This window comes from Montipora foliosa, chromosome 1 (genome assembly GCF_036669935.1).
Source record: "Montipora foliosa isolate CH-2021 chromosome 1, ASM3666993v2, whole genome shotgun sequence".
In the NCBI taxonomy this organism is placed as follows: Eukaryota; Metazoa; Cnidaria; class Anthozoa; order Scleractinia; family Acroporidae; genus Montipora; species Montipora foliosa.
The window spans coordinates 6,317,336-6,337,335 of NC_090869.1; the positions used below are offsets into that span (position 1 = coordinate 6,317,336).

A 20,000-nucleotide genomic window follows, 5' to 3' on the forward strand; every position below is an offset into this window, starting at 1 on the left:
AACAGTTGATCATAAACAAACACATGGAGCATTTACTCAACCTTGCCCCAGTTTCGTCAAATCAGGATTTTAGACGTCTCAGAAAGCTTTATGATTCTGTGGAAGTTTACGTACGTGGACTTAAAGGACTTGGAATTACTTCATTATCTGTGGTAGTTTCATCTGTACTGATGAACAAAATTTCACAGGACATGCGTTTGATTGTTATTAGAGAGGTCAAGGGTGGAGACTGGGAACTAGACCGTCTGTTGTCAGTTATGCAAGAAGAATTAGAAGCTTGAGAGAGAGCCATTCAACAGAAAAATTACAGTCTAACGGTCAGCATTCCACCCCAGCGAAGAAATGTCCATTTGAAGATTCCATCAACAGCTCCGGGCCTTCTGTCAGATTCCCCTACCAGCCCTACTTGTACCTACTGCAGACTACTTGTACCTACTACCATAAATAAAAACCTTTGGTTCCCAAGAGGAGAAGACAGAAACGACCAATGCCGTTCAAATTAGAGTCAAAGGCCTTGATGGAGGACTACCTCCTAAGATTGTCTCAGAGAATGGAACAACCTTTAAGGCTGCATGTAAGAAGATACCAGAGTGGATGGAAAATCCAGTGGTGAAGCATTACCTAACAGAGAAGAGTGATAAGTGTGTTTTCAACCTTGAGAGCTCCCCATGGTGCGGTGGCCTGTTTGAAAGCATAGTGCGTTCAGTGAAGCGTGCTTAAGGAAGACCATTGCAGGCGCCAAAGTTTAGCGAGAAGGACAAACGGAGCTAAGCACAAGACTTTTTATTCTCTCCGAAACACAACTAACTAGTCATAACAAGGACGCACGTGTTTTCAAAATAGGAGGGCAATAGAGACGCCCCCCTCTAAGAATGCAAGTGCCATGGACAGAAATGTAATGCAACAATGTTCGAGGCACTACAGTACCCCCCTACCAGTCTGCGAGATAATCAGCAAAGTGTGCTGACCAGCGAATGACGCGACCTGTCTTGGTCGCGGTCAGGGGTTGAGCCAAAGCTCGATCTTGCGCAGTCAGCTTAGGGGAACAAGAACGGCTCCGAGAGTGGAGTGGTAGAGAATGGGGGAGAGGGGGGGGGGGGGGGGGTGAAACTTGATGGCAGAAGACTGGGAGCACCTGGTGAGTCACTGATTAGGGTATCATGATCTCGGGCTAGATTAGCAGGTTTTAGACGATCGACTGTGACTTCCTTGAGGTTGCCATTGATGTCCAAAGTAAAATGCTTGTCCAGGCTGCGAACTACGTGGAATGGACCATCATAAGGGCGAGTGAGCGGAGGTCTATGGCCATTGTGCCGGAAGTAGACGTGGATAGCAGAATGAAGATCAGGCGGAAGGTAAACATCGCGGTTGCCATGCCAACTCGTAGGTATGAACTGCTGTTGTGAGATTTTTCTGTCTTTATGGACTGATGGTGTTCGGAATGATTCGAACTTAACTAATTTCTATATGTGGTTTATATTTGATATGTGAGTTGTTTTCATTAAGATGACGAGAATTCTTAGCCACTTCGTATTTCAAGTGTTCTTTTTTGCAAATAATTGATAGGTAGCCACAGTTTTGCACGTCAGAAAATACTTGTTTAGTCGTTCTAGTGTAACTAATGAAGTTTTTTTTGGGAAGCCAACAACATTTCTTTAAGCTTATCTACTGAGCATTTAGGTGAATGTTTGCGTTCTTGATCAAATTTTATTTATGAACAATCATTTACAAACAAGAAGCTAGTTCAACAAGGAGCTATTTAAAAAAGAAATAGTGTTTCGTTTCCGGAATGGTAAGGGCGGGAGAAAAGATAAAATACTCACTATGTTTTCATTACCAATAGACCGATTTCGATATATTAAAATTCAGTCCGAAACAAAAGGTATTATCTCAAAGCTGTGGGGAATGAAAATAAGGATTGGTATTTCCCAGAGCCTAGAGATGATGCCTTTTGTTTAGGACTGAATTTTAATATATCGAAATCGGTCTATTGGCATGAAAAGCGATAACTTTGGATTTTTCAACAGTATATTCTTCATTCCCATCCAAAATCATTCAGGTAGCCAAAGCTTTTTATTGTTGATCCATTTCCATTGCTTTTGTGTTTGTCACGTTTATATCTTGCCAACTTCTGGTTCACGTGTTCGTGAATTTACTTTTGCATCTCGAAGATGTTTAGGTTTTCAATAGCTGTTGTTACAGTTGAGCCCAGTTTCAGCGGTGTCCTTTTCAGAGCGTGCGCAAGCGAGACTTTCGGGTCGATATTCTATCGGACTGAGAGAGAAGAGTAAGATATTTAGCGTGTGAAATGCGAAAAAAAAAGAGTTCCTATCCAGAATTTCCTTTTTTTCTCAGAAGAAGAGAAACTACAGTTGTTGAAGGGAACCTGCCCTCGATAGTTTCGTACATTTGGGATTGTTATTTTGGTTACCACTGCTCTTAGTTTTTCATACGCTCAATAATGTATGTGCATTTTTCGAGACATAGATTTCTAATTTTTTAGATCCTTAGGTCTCACATTTCTTGCATGTTGTACTCAGATAATTCGTTGTTTTCCTTTAAAAGTAACTTAATTATATCTAGCCCTCACAGCACGACTCAGTCCTTTTACCATCTGGAAGAGCCAGATCATCTCTCACGAATTAAAATTTAAGGAATCATTGACATCTCGGAGACTAATGCAAGTTTATAATTTTCCAGTTTTGTGTAGAATAATATTTTTAATTCATAGTTTGGTTAAAGTGCCTTTTATTTGTTCTTTTTTCGATTTTCCTTTATCGCGTGCTTAGCCTTAGATCACAGTTTAGAATGATAGTTTTCTGTTTATTGTATGTTCAACCTAGTTCGAACCACATAAGAAGACGTAAGAATACAGACAAGAACACTTTCCAGTAGCGAGGATTTCAAAGTGGTCCCATTTGATGTTATGGCCGGTAGAAATAGTATGGTCTGCAACAGCAGAGGCGTGACCGACTTGTGTAAGAGCTTTGAAATGCTCGGACTTCCTATCATGCAATCGTCTTTTTGTCTTACCGATGTAGAAGGAATCACAGTCCCAACAACTGGCTTTGTATACTATTTTAGATCTTTGAGACCGAATGAAACGATCTTTGTAAGGAAAAAAAGACAATTCTGCAGGTGTTTTGAAAAATAACCCTAAGATTAACACCGCCATAAAACTTACTGATACAAGATTTCACACGTCGAGCAAGAGCTTCACTTTGAAAGCCGAAATAAGGCAAGACAATTACTCGAAAAAAAGCAAAGAAAACAGTCGAGAAAGAAGAGATTCCTAGGCTTTTTGCTTTTTTATTTTCGGATTGGCCCAGCCAGCATTACTCCTGGGAAAATCCAGTTTCCACGCCTTCAGTACCACCCAACTCAGTGCCCTCTGTTTTTTTGTAACATGTACCACAGGCAGCCCAATTTACGCTCATGGTGCGTCTAGTTTCGTAGTTATGGGGAAGCTATTTTAAAGGCAATCACATGCTTTGATTTTGTCACACACGAGGAAATTTTTCGGTATCTAACTCTTAAAATTTTATGTCAGTCGCCTTACTAACTTTTTTTACTCCCGAGGTTAATTAGGCCTTCTATTGGAAATTGTGCTGAGCCTTAATTCACGTTAAATGTAACAGAACCCTACTTGCTAATTTTTAAGCCCTTGTAGACTTGCACACAAGTCGACTATTTACTTGGGCGAGCGAGCGAGCAAATGAGTGACTACACCAAAAACCCAAAACGGACTTTGAGCAATTCTAAAGCCGTTGTTGCTCATTACTCTGGCAGTAAGGGTTACGATCTGACTCTTTACTTTTTCCTTCGGGTCACGATTTTGCGGCATATGCGTTGGATTTAACATGACAACTGTAATTTATATCGTCAATTCATTAAATATTTTTCTTAATTCATTTTCTCATTTATTGATAGCTATTGGATAGTACGTAGCCAATATTTTTTTTCTACGAAAACTTTATGGTAGAATTCGATCGGGACGTCTTAATTCAGAGGCGTTCAAGATGACCGCTACACCCGTCAATACAACAAGGCCGAGATGTTCCTGAAAAGACCGAATGTTCCAGGTCAATACGTTGTTTCTATATGGATTTTTTGTTGATTCAAGAGGAAATGATCACTTCACATCTGGTATAATGCGAGTGCTTTTAAGTTCCGAGATGATCGTTTGAATCTGCATTAACCCGCATATCGTTGAAAATATGTTTATTTTCGAGAAAAATCAATACAACTTGGGTAAATTTCGACCACAGTCTCAATAGTCAACCGCCCAACAAATAGCAGTATTTACAGCTACGTTCTGTTTCGTCTTTAATTTGCATAATTCGTAATCGGTCAGTATTTGGAAGAATAATGCGCTAGCACTTAGCCAATCAGAGCGCTCGTTGTATCAGCAACAAGCACGAGCCACATAATAGTATTTAATTTTTTTTCGAGGCCATGTTGTTGTTTACAGAACTCAACTACACCCAACGTTTAGACTGAACTATGTTTTCCGCGAAGTCGAATCATCGCTTCTAAAGTAAAAGTAAGTCAGACATCACTCTATTGATATAACGTGCCGATACGATTTGAATGGTAAAAAGTGACGAGTTTGCATAAATTTGAGCCATTCTCCTTAATTTTTACAACTTGAGGGCTCTTAATTACGTTTTCTTTTCATTTAAGAGCGACGATGATCTCTTCGGCTGAGGTTAAACCTTGAAATTAATAAAAGTTTAAAGTCGCGTTGCTCTCCTGAAAACGACGATATTTAAACTGCTTACACCCAATCGTAATCCTCGTTGCGTGAGGTCTATTTTAAAATTTATTATTTCCCTTAATAATCTCATTGTTATTTAATAAGCAATAGCCTTCATCACAGTTATTTCTGTTCCACTCGTTTTTATTGGGATGAAACGATGATCGTTATATGGCCTGTACCACACTTCCCAGCTTTTTCTACCGACATGAAATTGAGCCCTCTTATGGGGGAGCGAGGAAAGAATACAGGTAGCCTAACGACTTGTCTCGTCCATTCTAAATCCTTCTGCGGAGATCTCCTCCTATTTTCTTTATATAGCCCGCGGCGCAAAGGGAAACTAACGCGTATAATTTTCGCTGCTTCCGCAATCCTTCATTTCATCTTTCATTCATCTTAAAAAACTCTATGACCCCGGCTCGTAGTAATACTTTTTGTACTGTTCCTCATCTTTTCCGATACACAAAGAACCCAAAAGATACCATTTAGTAATGAAGCCGGGACTGTTTTTTCGGATTAAAAAAAAAGAAAAAGTGCATTGAGTACTTTCTGATGATTCTTTATTCGCGTACATACAAAGAGTTGTTGTCGAGAAGATGCATCACACAGGGAGGGGCACCCAACGTCAATTTTCGGAAAATATCTGTTCGGAAGACGATTTGAGATCTAGAATTTTCGGAACATTTGTAGTAAAATTTCTTGCTTGCTTGCCTGCCCTAGGATTTTCGAACATAAAAAAAATTGGTATAATTGCACATTTTTAACGGATTTTTACCCTTAAAAGGTCACCTAGAAGTTTCGAGAGCTTTTCTTCGGCCTGAAATTTTCGAAAAGGTTAGTTTTGATCCCCATAATTTTCGGATCACTAGACTTTCAGCTAGGAAATCCGAACAGATGAAATTTTTTTAGGGGATAAAAATCTGCCTATATCTACCGTGTAAATACCAAAATACGTTTAACAACTGTATGTTTAAGTGGTTTTGAACTATATTCTCGTTGGGTGCCCCTGATCACAGTTTTATCTGTTGCATTACCGTGATATTAATTTCCCTGTACTTAGCGTAAGGAAGAACAGGTTCAATGAAAATTTCGAGAAAGGACCCACATATCACCCATTTCACATCATCGACCAAGAAATTTAAGATACACTACTTAGTCCTACGAACTCCTATTTCCTTAATTCCGTTTTTGAATGCAGAGCTGAATATCGTAACTACAACAGATATCTTTTACTCTTTCTTTTGGAAGATTATCACATGAGTCGAAATTCTCACTGCGACCACAAACCTTAAGCGACCAATTTACCAGCTCTAGTTATGACCACCAATGTAAAACCTCGTTTTAAATGTCACTTAAAAATCTCTCTTAAGCGACCGAGGGCACCTTCGTGATTATCCAACTGGACTTTGGCATTGTTTTTAAGCTCTTGTAAGCGATCACTGTGCAACTCAACCCTCTAACAAAGACACAACCCACTGCGCTGCCGGAGAATTTGAAAGAATGTGACAGACCTGCACGGTCTCCCTTTTGTGGTTACAGATAATTGTGCAACCTTCAATTCACAGTTTACTTTAACGAGCATGTGCCTGAGTGATTTACCCCTCCTGTACATGTATGATATTAAAGAAATCCGAGGTTTCCTGGATATGTTTGCCAGCGCGCAATGGCTGGTTTTCAATAAAACTCCAGTTGCGCATCAGTGTTGTTTGACACTGCAAGTTTGTTGTTGTCACAAATGGTAGAATTTTCTCTCTAGTTTTAGCTTTTTGTTTAAAAGCCGACTGTCTCAGAAAAAATGACCTCAGCCGTACTGTTCTCTTGATAAGATGCTTCGGGAAGCCTCGCTCTTCAAGGCGGGCTTTGAATTAATGTTTTGAGTGTTATGGCTGGGAATGTTTTGTAAGGATATTTTGGCAGATGTGAATGAGGGTAAAGTAGTTCCCGACAGTTATATTCAGTGTACCATCAATAAGAATTTCCAAATCCCAGAATCCCAGAGACTTTTGCTGAAAGCTCTCATACGCGAACATTCGCTATCGTTTATCATTTTTGTCGCTTTCGAGAGCCCATTCTCATAAGCGACCAGCTTTAGTTGCGACCATTTTTTCGAATTCCCTGGGTGGTCGCTTATTAGAGCTTCGACTGTATAAATACGGTAACTTTATTTCAAAGGAAGAATCACCTTAGTTAAGGTCTTCTTCACCGTTTTTTAATGATTATTTTGGAGCCTTAAATTCAACTGAATCATATTTATCATTCCTTGAGCTAGGGTGGTAAAAGGGGGTCTTCATCACGTTTCACGGAAAATAAAATGGCCGTTTCACATTTCACCGGCTATTTCAGGTTTCACGAAAAAAAAAAAAAAAAGAACTTCTTTACACAAACAAATTTCCTTACGTTTGTGAACAGCTACAACCGTCTGCCATAAAGAAACTCACCAGAACGGCTACATTGGGAAGAGTCTCGCTACCTTCTGAGACGATTTTCCAATTAATTTTCGCCGAGTTAATTGACCGGCAAAGCTGTAAAGGCTAGCAAGCGAAGGCTCACGTTTCAGTGAATCATGCAATCCAGATGTAGTTGTTGTCCCTTGCTCTGTCGAGTTATATTTACAGCCTATTGTTATAATTTCTCGGGCTCCTGCTCCCTCAGAATAAAAAGAAGGAAAAAACATGAAACAAAATCACAGTTCACGTTGAATTAAACGCACGATTGTCATTTCAAAGATAATTATTCTCAAAAATCAAGGCTCACGGTAATTCACAAAATCACGTTTCACGAGGGAAAAAAAAAGGCTATTTCACATTTCACAGAAAATAAAAAAAGGCGATTCGCGGTTCACGAAAATACCCTTTACCACCCTCTTCGTTACCAGATCAACCAGATCAGAGTCAGTTCTCGTTTCCCTTTTTATCTGACAACCGCACAATACTTACTTCTTATTCCTTAACGCATCAATGAAAGTACTGCCATGATATCGTCAGAGTAGCAAATGGAAACTCGAAGATAACCAAGGAACCTGCGGATAAATATTAAAAAACGATGAATCTCGTTCCCAAGGCTTTTCATTTCATCTCCCACCCTACTTTGGTCGGGAGATGTCGAGGACACGGGACTAAGGTTCATTTTTTGCGTGTCGTAATGCTATATTTTGATAATGCTATCAGAACATAGCATTATTTCAAGTCAATCCAGACTTCGCTCTATCCATTCTACGGTCACTGCTCTACTAGAGGCGACCGCTAGCTGGGCTTTTGATCTTGATCGTGAAAACGTTCATGCTGTAGTATTTCTAGATTTGAACTAGACCCTCCGTGAGGGTACACTGGGTTGCCTGTGGTACGTGCACCGTTCCAGACAATTTTTTCAAGTTGGGGGGTTATTAAGACCATTTAAGGGGTCACCCAGAAGTCATACCAGCAGAGGCCCTTTGGCTCACAGGATCTCACACGTTCATACGACGAAAAAAATCTGTCCTTGCGTAATATGTAGCTCTAACAGTGCACGATATTGTTTTGGTATTTTCTATCATTGTAGTGCCATGGTAGAAGCTGTGGGTAAATAGCCTGAGAAGACATGTAGTTACTAGCAAAGTACTGAACCCAGAAAGATTGAAGAAAATAAACGGGAAGTGAGAAACATTGGCTTCTGGGCTGACATGCTGATAAACTTCTTTTCACCATAAGTTTAAGCGTGCCCTCTGAGCATCTGACAGATTTGTAATACTAAAGTTTACTAAAGTTAAGCCCTCTCCGGCGGGATTAGTGTCTGGATGGGTGACCAAAAACATATACCCCTTCGTAAAAGAGAAGCATTGGGCCGAAAATACTATTAACGCTAACAAATGCGAACTTAGCAAGGTACAGATTTTGTTAGCTTGCTTTATGCAAAAACAAATATTGATACACAGTTTTTAGAAAGAGCAGAAGGACGTTTCCAGGACGGTCGCTCGAGAATAACATGTTTACGACATGAAAACAACATTAATTTTGAACCGTGAATATAGAATATAAACAGTTACGATCAGCGACAAACATTTTGGGAGATTTTTGCTACGTTCAATTTTGTTATTGTACGTTTTGGCTGCACAAATAAATCGCAAAATCAAAAGTGACATCGCCGGAATTCAGCGGGCGCCGTGATTACTAGTAAGTTATCGCGGCATGTTTACTTGCCAAACAGTGAAGCATCTGTGTCAAATGATGGCAAGATACCGGGTTTTCGTAAGTTTCTTTTTCTGTCAAGTGTTATAAAAAAGAAGTAAAATCGTTCTCTGGTAAAAAGTTTTGAAAAAACTATAAGCTTTCGACAGAGTGAACTGCTGCCTTCAACGGATAAAAATGTGTGAAGCCTAAAAGCGAAAGAAATTTTTATCCGTTGAAGGCAGCAGTTCAGTCTGTCGAAAGCTCATAGTTTTTTCAAAACTTTTTACCAGAGAACGATTTTACTTCTTTCTTAGCATGAATCCTGGTAACGGATCTTCAATATTTTTAAGTGTTATAAAGTTTGACAATAAATTAGCGAATTCAAAACAAAGATCACAATCGCCCACCATTGTTTCTGCAAAGTCAAAAATTTACTCTCCAAGACGAGGTTATTTATCACCACGTAATTCCATCATTTTGGAAATAGCAGCTACTTTATTATTCACCGGCGTCACAATTTTTTGCTGATTTTGGGGCTCATTTTGTTGAAACTCAAGCACGCTTCCAACAGATCTGTTTATTTTCATGAAACCTTTCCTGCTTACAGAGTTATACTAAAAATATCCTCCCGTATCACGTTTCAACCTTAAGCTCGAAAATTCAATACACAGCATATTATAATTCACAAAGGCAGAAAATATCACAGAATCCTTTTCCAGCGAAACATTTAATTGAAACAAACAACATAAGATGCACTAAAACGCCATTCGCGTTGCAATGACTTTCCATTGCTGGTTAACGAGAATAACAAACTCACGAGACAGAATGTATATTTATATTTAATTAAGTTAGCACAACAGAAAAACGCTAACCTCATTTTGACACGAAAATGCTTTACTATTGCCATAAAAACTATCCAGTTAAGCTCGCATATTATAAAACATGATGATTTCCAGCGAACAATTTTTTGAAACAAACAACATATTTGCTCTTAGAGGCGAAAACCTCTTCCTATTTCATTGCGTGCGTGAAGACAAGAAACTCAATCGTGTCAAATTACCATGTACTTCAGGTTCAAACCCTTTCCTGAAGAACATTTTCCTTGAATAACAAGAAAATGCTCTACTATTGCCATAAAAACTATCCAGCACACATATCATAAAACATGATGAATTGATAAAGGCCACCTTTTCCAGCGAACAATTTTTTGAAACAAACAACATATTTGCTCGTAGAGGCGAAAAATTGCGTGCGAGAAGACAAGAAACTCAATCTGTCAAATTACCATGTACTTCAGGTTCAAACCTTTTCCTGAAGAACATTTTCCTTGAATAACAAGAAAATGCTTTACTATTGCCATAAAAACTATCCAGCACACATATCATAAAACATGATGAATTCATAAAGGCCACCTTTTCCAGGGAACAATTTTTGAAACAAACAACATATTTGCTATTATTGCGTGCGTGAAGAGAAAAAACTCAATCGTGTCAAATATGCGCAATATTACAACAAACTAAAATTTCAGGATCAAACCGTTTCCATGAAGAACCTTTTCCTTGAATAATGAAGCACAAGATAGACGACAAGCTTTCTTTCAAATAATTCTTGGCTGTCACATTTCCAATTTTTTTACCTGAAGACTGTGCAGAGTTGATCACAGATCCACTTAAGGTGTTCGATTCGTTCTCTGTCTTTGTTGAACCCATAAGTTACCAGAGAATTTTCCATTTGGTTTCAGTGTTCTACATAACAGCACACTTGGTAAATATTATTTTAGAAATGCAGCTCACTTTGATTTCTGCTCGACGGGCGACAGATTGTTATCGAAGACCATTACTCGTCGCTTCTGAGATTCCAGGTGTTGGTTTTCACCGCCTGCGTAGTTTATCCAACTGACTTTTCATTATTGAGCTCCAAAAGGGTATATTTTGTTTAAGGATCCAGTAAAACGCCATTCGCGTTACATGACTTTCGACGCCATTGCAGGCGAAGTTAATGATTCTACTGTGCCCACCAGAGAAATCTACGCAGTTCCACTACTCTCTCGATCCTAAGAAAATACGCGCAGAAGGCTCTATGCACAAAGATACCACTTACCAGGGAAGTGACAGGCAAGACTTTTACCGACACGGAAGAAAAAAAAAATTACACGGAACAAATGCCATCCATTTTTAGACTGAGATTGCCATACGGCAACCCAGTAAAAAGGAAAACCACACGATATTACTGTCTAAATTAAGTACCTACGGAATTCAAGAAAATGCGCTTACAATTGGTTTAAATCATACTTAGAAAACCGAACTCAAGTATGTTCCGTTAGTATTTCACTTTTTCAAGGGACTATATTGGGTCCTCTATTGCTTTTGCTATACATAAACGACTTACCAAATTGCTTAACTAAATCTTATAATTATCCTAGAATGTATGTCCATGACACGCATCTTACCTACGCTGATAAAGATGTGAATATCATTCAGTCCTGTTTGAATGAAGACTTGCTAAATATCAGCAAATGGCTGATCGCTAACAAGCTGACAATTAACATTACTAAGACTGAGTTTATGCTAATCAGCTTGAGAAAAAGCTAAACACCATAACTGCCTCTCCCATTCTGAGCATCAATGGTACTCCCGTAAACCAGATATCAACGTCAAAATCTCTAGGTGTACTCATTGACGCAAACCTTACCTGGAACAGTCATATCGAGAAGTTGGCTAAAAAATTGCCTTTGGTATTGCAGCTGTCAAACGCAGGGCCGTAGCCAGAAAAAAATATAACTGAGGCAATGTCCATGGTTAAATTCTCTTCGTAGGTCTTTTTATAGGTTTTTATAATGAGCACATTTTAAAGAAAAGATTGAAATCACGCTCTCTTTTAAAAAAATACGAAAAAATGACTGAGGTAAGTGCCTCGGTTTGCCTCCGTACTGGCTACTGCCCTGAAACGGGCCAGGCAATTTGTTCCCCCAGCAACATTGCATCTTTAAGTTATCTACAAAGCCTTGATTCAGCCGCATTTTGACTATTGCAATGTTCTTTGGGGAAGCTGTGGCATAAAACTAGCAGTAAAAGTCTGGGAGCAAATGTAGTCCCGTGTGAAGTTCGTGCTGAAAGCAAGCACCTAGTGTAAAAGTGTTCATTAGGACCTACTAAACATGAAAAGTTTTGGTGCCAGCTTTGCAACTTGCTCAGACGGCTTTGAAGGGGGGGTTAAATTCTGACCCATGAAATCCAGCATGGAAACGAGGCTAAAACACATAATTCCTCATACCTTTGTTAATAATAGACGGAAATACACCAAACTTGCTCACATGATTGGACATGATCCTCCCTGTTGATTTATGCTAATTTACATAAGTCACGTGACCTTACGCATGAAAGCGAGGCTGAAACACATAATTTTCCATAAATTTGTCAAAAAAAATCCTTATCATGCCAAACTTGCTCACCTTAGTCAGTTAGACATCTTGCATCGATTGGTGCCACTTTGTAGTGTCACGTGACCCCATGCATGGAAACGAGGCTGGATATATCTGGTAGCATCGTGTAGGATGGCATTTGTTTTGCCAAATGTATTAACAACTACTAGGCAGATACATATATGGTTATCCGAGTTCAGCTATAAAAACTTCAACTAATCATTGTCCTATGGCCAATAGCACAGGGACGAGACGGATAAAGCAAATAATGCGGAGGCTCCATTTGAGAATTTATCTTGTACACATAATCAATAATCTTGCCAACTTATGATACTGGTTCCATGTATTCATTTTCGCATGTATATTGGAACAAGGGCAGAAAATGAAAATAGCGACTACTGCTATTTTAGATATACAGTCATGAAAGTCTTACTGAATATCTATATACATTGTTCTGTTGTCCATTCCTATGGAATTTTCTGTTCGACTTCGTCTTCATCATACTCATCATCACTCTCAGCATACTCGTTCTGGCAATCTGCAGAGCACCGACAGAGATCAGTACAGACAAGTCCGGCTTTTTGACACTGACAACGTGTGTTGGAGCAACGGGACTTGGCGCACTTGCATCAGACAAGCTGTATAATTGCCTCTGGAGCTGGTGGAAGATTTGTCATGACTGGTACCCACTTTCCATCTTCATCTTGCCATCCATAGCCTTCTGGTGAGGGCAACACCGGGTTTGCTACATGATCGTTGTTCCAAACAAGAAGCTGGTAGTGCGCTCTCAGTATGGCTTGATGGACAGCAGCTTGTGTGGGCGGCAACCTCTCAGACTCAGCTTGATTTTTCTTAAAGAGGGACCATCTGAGGGCTTTGACAGTTTTGATGTCTGTCTTTGGTTGGTACATCCGACAAACCAGCTGTTCTACTCTACTTCTTGTGCCGTCATCTGGCTGTTCCCCACAACCGAGGTTAGCAAGAGCTTGCAAGATAGGAGTGCTGGCGTTATCAAACTCATCCCAACAAGGGGCTTTTCCCTTTCCAGAGAAACTCCCAGTAACATCTGCTCCAGTCAACGCATGAAATGCTGGCAGCGCAGCCGTCTTAGTGGGCCCAAGGGCGTCTGCGATTGACTTCAAGTTGATAACTCTACGACTACTGCCGGTCCCAGTAACAAAGCAAGAGTTCGAGCACAAATCTGGATACCGTCGGAGAGCCAAAACAAGAACATCAGTGTCAGGAGAATATATAGAGAGTTGGGTAGCACCTTGAGCAGAGGCATCCAGAGCATGTAAAATAATCTTCGTGTCGGCTTCTTCTTTTGTACTTCGTAAATGCCTGACGTCTCTGTGCCTTGCCTCACATTCCGTTCCCCATGCCACAACGACTTGTCTTCCATTAGCATTATCCTTCACATTCTTTGCGAGAAACGTAGTAAGTTAGCCCTTGGTCTTTGAATGAGCAAGAAGCTTCTTCATCGGCACCTTGGCGATGTGGGTAGAATCAGTGATGCGATAATAAATGGGAGCATGGCCACCTTGTCGTTTGACTCGTGTTGCTGATTTCAGTGAGGGGTGAGGGTGGTACATCGTATCTGTCGAAGATTTTGTGGAGCTCTTGTTAATCATTATACTTTACAAGCAAGCGATTCGTGAAATGTTCAACCAAGTCTCTACAGTTCTTGATCCACTCTGGCTTGTCAAGTGATTGGACTTCGGCCATTCCATCAACAATCGCGACTTTGAATCCTGGGGTGATTTCTTGTGTATTAGTACTTAGGCCACCTGCCTTCTCTAGGATATGCATAAGGGCACTCTTGTAAGAACAATGCAACATGGTACCATCTCGTGCAAACAAAGATCTTGGGACAACAGTGAACTCATATAAGCCAACAGCCTCTTGGATGTCAATTTCTGGGCGGCTCTTGCACACCATCGCCAAACGAGCAAACAGATTTCTGTCCTCCTTTAACTCGATGATCGTGTCTTTAGCTTTGACTTTGATGACCTTAGCACTCGTTTTCCAGGTAAGAAGATTGCGCTTCTTTACAGGAGCCCAGAGGTTGATCTCTCCTGTCTTGATCCTATCTTGTACAAAAGCACTGAATAGCTTTCTCCCTTTTTCACAATGATTAACAAGATCTTTCTTCGTTTTCTCATTCATCACAATTTTTGTGACCAAGTTGTACAGATCGGTGTTGGTGTTCTGGTCTGATGAAAAGGGATTGGTGAAGGTCTTGATTGTCTCGGTCAACTTATTTATGCTGTTATCTTTGTGCGTCAAAACAGCTGAGTTTAGTTCTTGATGGTGTGCACGTTCCGGAACGAGACCCGCCATTGCCTTGGCTTCTGCTGTGAGTCGGGCTAGTTCTGGGGCAATGAGGAAAAACTTGGTGATCCCTACAAGCCCACCAGAAACTTTCATAGATTGACTGAGGTGTTCCAACGCAGTATCACCACCAACAGCACAGAAGGGAACCTCCTTGTTCTTGTTCACTACCCAGTTTCCTGTGATGATCCATAGATCTCGGGGTCTGATGATTCGAGAGATGCCATTTCAGCTAGGTACAGGGGGATCATCCTTAGATAACAGATCTTGTCGTGCACAAAGAAGTACTTTGTGAACAACTCCAGTGCAATTAGATGGAGCTTCCAATCACCACTGTGGACTGCCTGGATGAATGCGAACATCTCCATTACTATGCGCATGTATTGGCGAAATACAGTAAAGAGAGGATTTGTGGCATTCGCAGCGTCAAAATCACACATATGTATGGGGTCACGTGACACTACAAAGTGGCACCAATCGATGCAAGATGTCTAACTGACTAAGGTGAGCAAGTTTGGCATGATAAGGATTTTTTTTGACAAATTTATAGTAAATTATGTGTTTCAGCCTCGCGTTCATGCGTAAGGTCACGTGACCTATGTAAATTATCATAAATCAACAGGGAGGATCATGCCCAATCATGTGAGCAAGTTTGGTGTATTTTCGTCTGTTATTAACAAAGTTATGAGGAATTATGTGTTTTAGCCTCGTTTTCACGCTGGATTTCATGGGTCAGAATTTAACCCCCCCTTGAAAGCCGTCTGAGCAAGTGGCAAAGCTGGCACCAAAACTTTTCATGTTTAGTAGGACCTAATGAACACTTTTACACTAGGTGCTTGCTTTCAGCACGAACTTCACTCGGGACCTTATTTTATGACATTTGCTCCCAGACTACAGACAAAACTTCAAAAACTCCAAAATCGTGCAGCGCGAGCTCTAACTTTCTCAAGCTATGACGCAGATGCATGGCACCTATTCCAAAATTTAAATTGGAAAAATCTTAGTTTTCAGCGTGATATTCAAAAAGCCTTAATGGTCTTTAAATCCCGTAATGGCCTTGCTCCTGAGTACCTAACCTCGAAATTTATTGCTCGATCCAATACTATAATTCATACACTTTTCGAGATTACTATTCCACAGCTATGCACTAATTATCTCCGTAATAGTTTTCGCTACAGTGGTGCTGTTCTGTGGCAGTCTTCCAGAAACTTTAAGGCAAGCAGAATCTTTAAGTAAATTTAAGTCACTTTTGCACAGTTATTACAATATCAAGTGAGGCACGGCATTCATAGAAAACAGGATTTTTTTTTTCGTATATAGTTGATTGAATAATTTTAATACTCTATTTAATTTAGCAAAACCCAGTAAATGTATTTAAGGTTTTTAAAATTTTTATATTTCATGCCTGATAAATCTGTACAACAGTGTATAAATAAAGATTACGTACTTACTCTGTTTTGAAAGACTTCAGTAATAATGGTAATGATAATGATAATTTATAAGGAAGTTGGTGAGTGGTATAGTATAACTAATTTCCCGGAGAATGTTTCAAACTTTGGGGTTGTTCACCTTGGAATTAGTGATCATTTCCTTGTTTTTATCACTCGTAAGGCTTATTATGACCGCATTGGCACTCGTACCGTTGAAATGCGGCATTTTAAAAACTTTCAAAAAGTTAATTTCTTGAATGATCTCAAGCAAATACCATGGAGGAATGTTAGTTGGCACTCTGATCTAAATTATATGTGGCAAGAATCACGGGAAAAACAAGCGGTCTCCGTTGATAACAAGACAATCAATTATTGCTCCGAATGCGTAGAAAAAGATTTTCTTTAAAAGAAATCAATCTTTTAAAATGATCATGTCATGTTGCAGCAGTTTAACGGGCTAGGAACCAGGTGAATAATGCAGCTAAACTTGCCAAAAAACGATATTTTTCTGCAAACTTGGAAAGTAGCAAAGGCCATCCACGTAAAACTTGCCATGTTATCTTATTGACGTGCTGAGCTCACGGAATAGTAGTAAATCGTCCAATATTTTGGAAATTCAAGCTGATAATAGACTGAACTATTTATTATAAATAACACCGACGGTGTCGCGGGAGCTTTCAATGTGCTCTTTACTAAGTAAGCATTGCGAAAATTTTAGCTCGAAATATCCCGGTTGGAGAAGTTAGCACTGAATCATTCTTGTCACCCTCTGATAATTCGTTTTCTCTAAAAACTCCGACGTTTTGCTCAACCTGTTGAAAAAATCGATGAAAGGAAAGCTACTGGCCTTAAAAAGATCCCTAGCCATTGGTAAGTTGCTAAAAATGGCAGCTACTGAGTATTGTTGCACCGTCACTAACCGATATATTTACAATATCAATTATCCACCTGAATGGAAATTGGCTAGGGTGCCACTGATCTTTATAAAAAGGCTTAAAATTAGACATAAATAAATATCGCCCCATCTCCGTACGTTATCCCAGTACTTTCAAAAGTGCTTCTCAAACTCATTAATAATTATTAAGGTTATTAGCCAATCGAGTGCCCCATTTTGTTCAGGCGCATGTATCTTGATGCCCAATGAAACTACAGATCAAAATCCTTAAATTTAAATAACCTTTATGTTAATAAACCTTCGGGAAAAAACATAAAATACAGGCACACTTTGCATTTTAAATTTCCCGAATATTCACCCTGAAACTTATCATTAGCGTCCAGAGGGCTAAAACAAATTTGGACACCCAGTAGTTTGACAAAAGAGCATCTATTTCAGCAATGTCTGCACTTAAGGCTTAAACCTTGCGTAGTTATAGTCTTTGAAAAGTCCACCGCAGTCTAAAACCGGCACTTTACCTCTCTTAACCTCAGCCGTTCGGCGAAAATGTTCACGACCCAATCATTTTTTAATATTTAATTGAAACTGGAACGGGCTCGTTAACCGAATCACTTAGGGAGACGATTTCGGCAGACGAAAACGACGTGATTCTGACTCGCTTTCCATCACGCCCTATTATATTGAAAAGGCATTTGACACTATCGATCATGAAATTATTTTATGCAAGATGTCATACTTTGAGGCCGACCAAGCAACTATCACGTGGTTTCAATCGTACTTAAGGAATCGGACCTAAAGATGTAATGTAAATAGAAGACTGTCAACTACTTGCACTGTTACTTCTGAGGTTCCGCAAGGTAGCATATTTGGTCCCTTGCTTTTTTAAATGTATATTAATGATCTCCCTAACTGCCTCCGGGAGGCTTCTGTGAGAATGTTGGCCGACGATACCAATATAACCCTAACTGCAATTAGCACTAACTCCTGAACTCATTAACCTTAACTGTTGGCTGAGAGCCAACAGGTTGAGTTAAAATGCGGCTAAAACCGAGTTAATGATAATTATTATATCTCTCAGATGGTACGGGCGCTGTGATTGGCTAAATTAGAGGGCCGTATGCTACAGTACACTGAGCCCGCTGTACAGTCCGCTAAAGTTAAAATCTCGAGAAAACACTACCTAACAAGTTTTTCATGTCGTTTCTGTGACTTAGTTTTTCGGATTTTGACACAGCAATCTTTGTGGCAGTTGAACCTTCCGTTTGACCTCGACTAGTTTCCTTGCCCGCCCGCTGAATTAACTTCAGAGATATAATAAATATCTTACTAACCTCGTTTTCTTGGTCCGTGCTGTAAGTTACGGGTCCTCTTTTTTTTTTTCCGTTGATTTATGGCCGCGCGCTTGGCTTTCTAAAAAGACGAGAGTACAACAAACCCAGTAAGCATAATCATTTTCACGAGTCACACCTCCTCAAAGATCCCCGCGTGGGATCGTTGGTAACGGAAGTAACACTCAATGTGACAGGGTTGATATACGAATTGGTGAAGAAATGATCAGGAAAGTTGATCACATTAAGGTCTCCGTTACAAATTCATCGTATTGACTACAAATAATAGGCCCTTACCGAGTTCATGTCTGCCTCCTCTTCAAAGCGAGTCTAAGTGCGAAGTTTTTGTGATGGTAATTAGTTCTACTTTACATATGAATGAAAACTAATTTTCATAACAAAAACTTCGCACTTAGACTCCTTTTGAAGAGGAGGCAGACATGAACTCGGAAATGGCCTATTGACCGCGATTTTTCATCTAGTGTTTACAAAGCTCAGAAACTTACCCTTCCTGTCGCATTTCAATTATCACCAGCCTTCTAGCCTCTTCTACCGAGACAGCAGATTCAGCGTTTGGCTTGCCATTGGGTTTCAGCTTTTTGCGCGATCGAACCCTTCGTACTTTGCCTTAATCGATGTTTATGAACCGGTTTAGCACGCCGTCCAAAAACTGCAAGCTTTCCCGCCAGGAAATGATCAAACTGAAGTGACAGCTCAGAACAGCGTACACGCGCCGTCTGCTACCTTAGCACGTGCCCGAACGCTGATTGGCTCAGCATAATAGACCTCTCCTGCATTCGTCACAAGCACTCGCGCGAAAACATGAAAATGAGGCTCGGGTGGACAACATCAAAACTGCGGACAACACCGACAAGCCTAAGGCGCAAACTGCGAAAGATATCCCATGGTGTAAGTCTCTCAAACGCTTACCAGTGTTACAAGGAAGAGATAAATGAACACCGGAACAGTAGTGGCAAAAGAAAGGCTGACGACGTTTCGAAGCCTATTAAAAAAAAATTCTGAAGCGCGGCTTAAAATTTCAAGAAGAACGGTATCTTTCGTCACACACAGTGTACACGAAGGTATTTGGCAACTCGTTTATGGTAAAAGCAAAGTGTCGTGCTAGCATGAGTACTCGAGAAATTCACGAACTAGAAGTTTCACTCAACGTAACGTCTGGGAATGTGCTCAAAGCACACTGTACTTGCAGAGCTGGAAACAGTGGATACTGTAATCATGTGATGAGTCTTTTACTTGAACTTGCTCGTTACTCTTTGGAAGACTTACACAGGGTACCTGAGGAAGCAGCATGTGCAAGCATGTCAAGGAAATGGGGTATTCCAGGTAAAGTATCAATTGATTTTGTCATTAATTGGACTTTAAGTACCTATTTTCGGGCAGGTCAGCTGCAAATAGTTCAAATGTTCGGTTTTCGTCTGCCAGCAGAAGAATTAAACTGATAATAGCATATTTCATGCTGAAACATGTCTTGATAAAGTTATATGATAAATTTGTATGACCGTAGGTATAACGATCAAGCTTTTTTCTGTTGTTGTTTTAAGGTGAGAAAGGTCTGCCTAAAGAACCCATAATGAAGACATCAGTTCAAAAGGAGTTACCGAACAAGGGGATAAAACCAACTCTGTATGATCCAAGAGTCAAGGAAAGAAAAAAAATTGATATTTGTGGAGTTC

The 20,000-nt window shown here is 39.9% G+C and overlaps 1 protein-coding gene across 2 annotated transcripts in view; it reads right to left on the reverse strand.

The window, feature by feature from the left end:
• The window catches only part of LOC138010093 (melanopsin-like), a 24,646-nt gene extending 13,874 nt beyond the window's left edge, over positions 1–10,772 (reverse strand). The window contains exons 1-2 of one of the 2 annotated variants that reach the window (XM_068857157.1): positions 10,695–10,772; positions 7,693–7,775 (exon numbers count right to left, since the gene is read on the reverse strand). The gene's annotated coding sequence lies outside the window, so the exon portion shown is untranslated. Of the gene's footprint in view, positions 1–7,692; positions 7,776–10,694 lie in introns of those variants that run through there. The other variant, XM_068857114.1, reaches the window with a different exon arrangement.
• Positions 10,773–20,000: the final 9,228 nt, after the last annotated feature.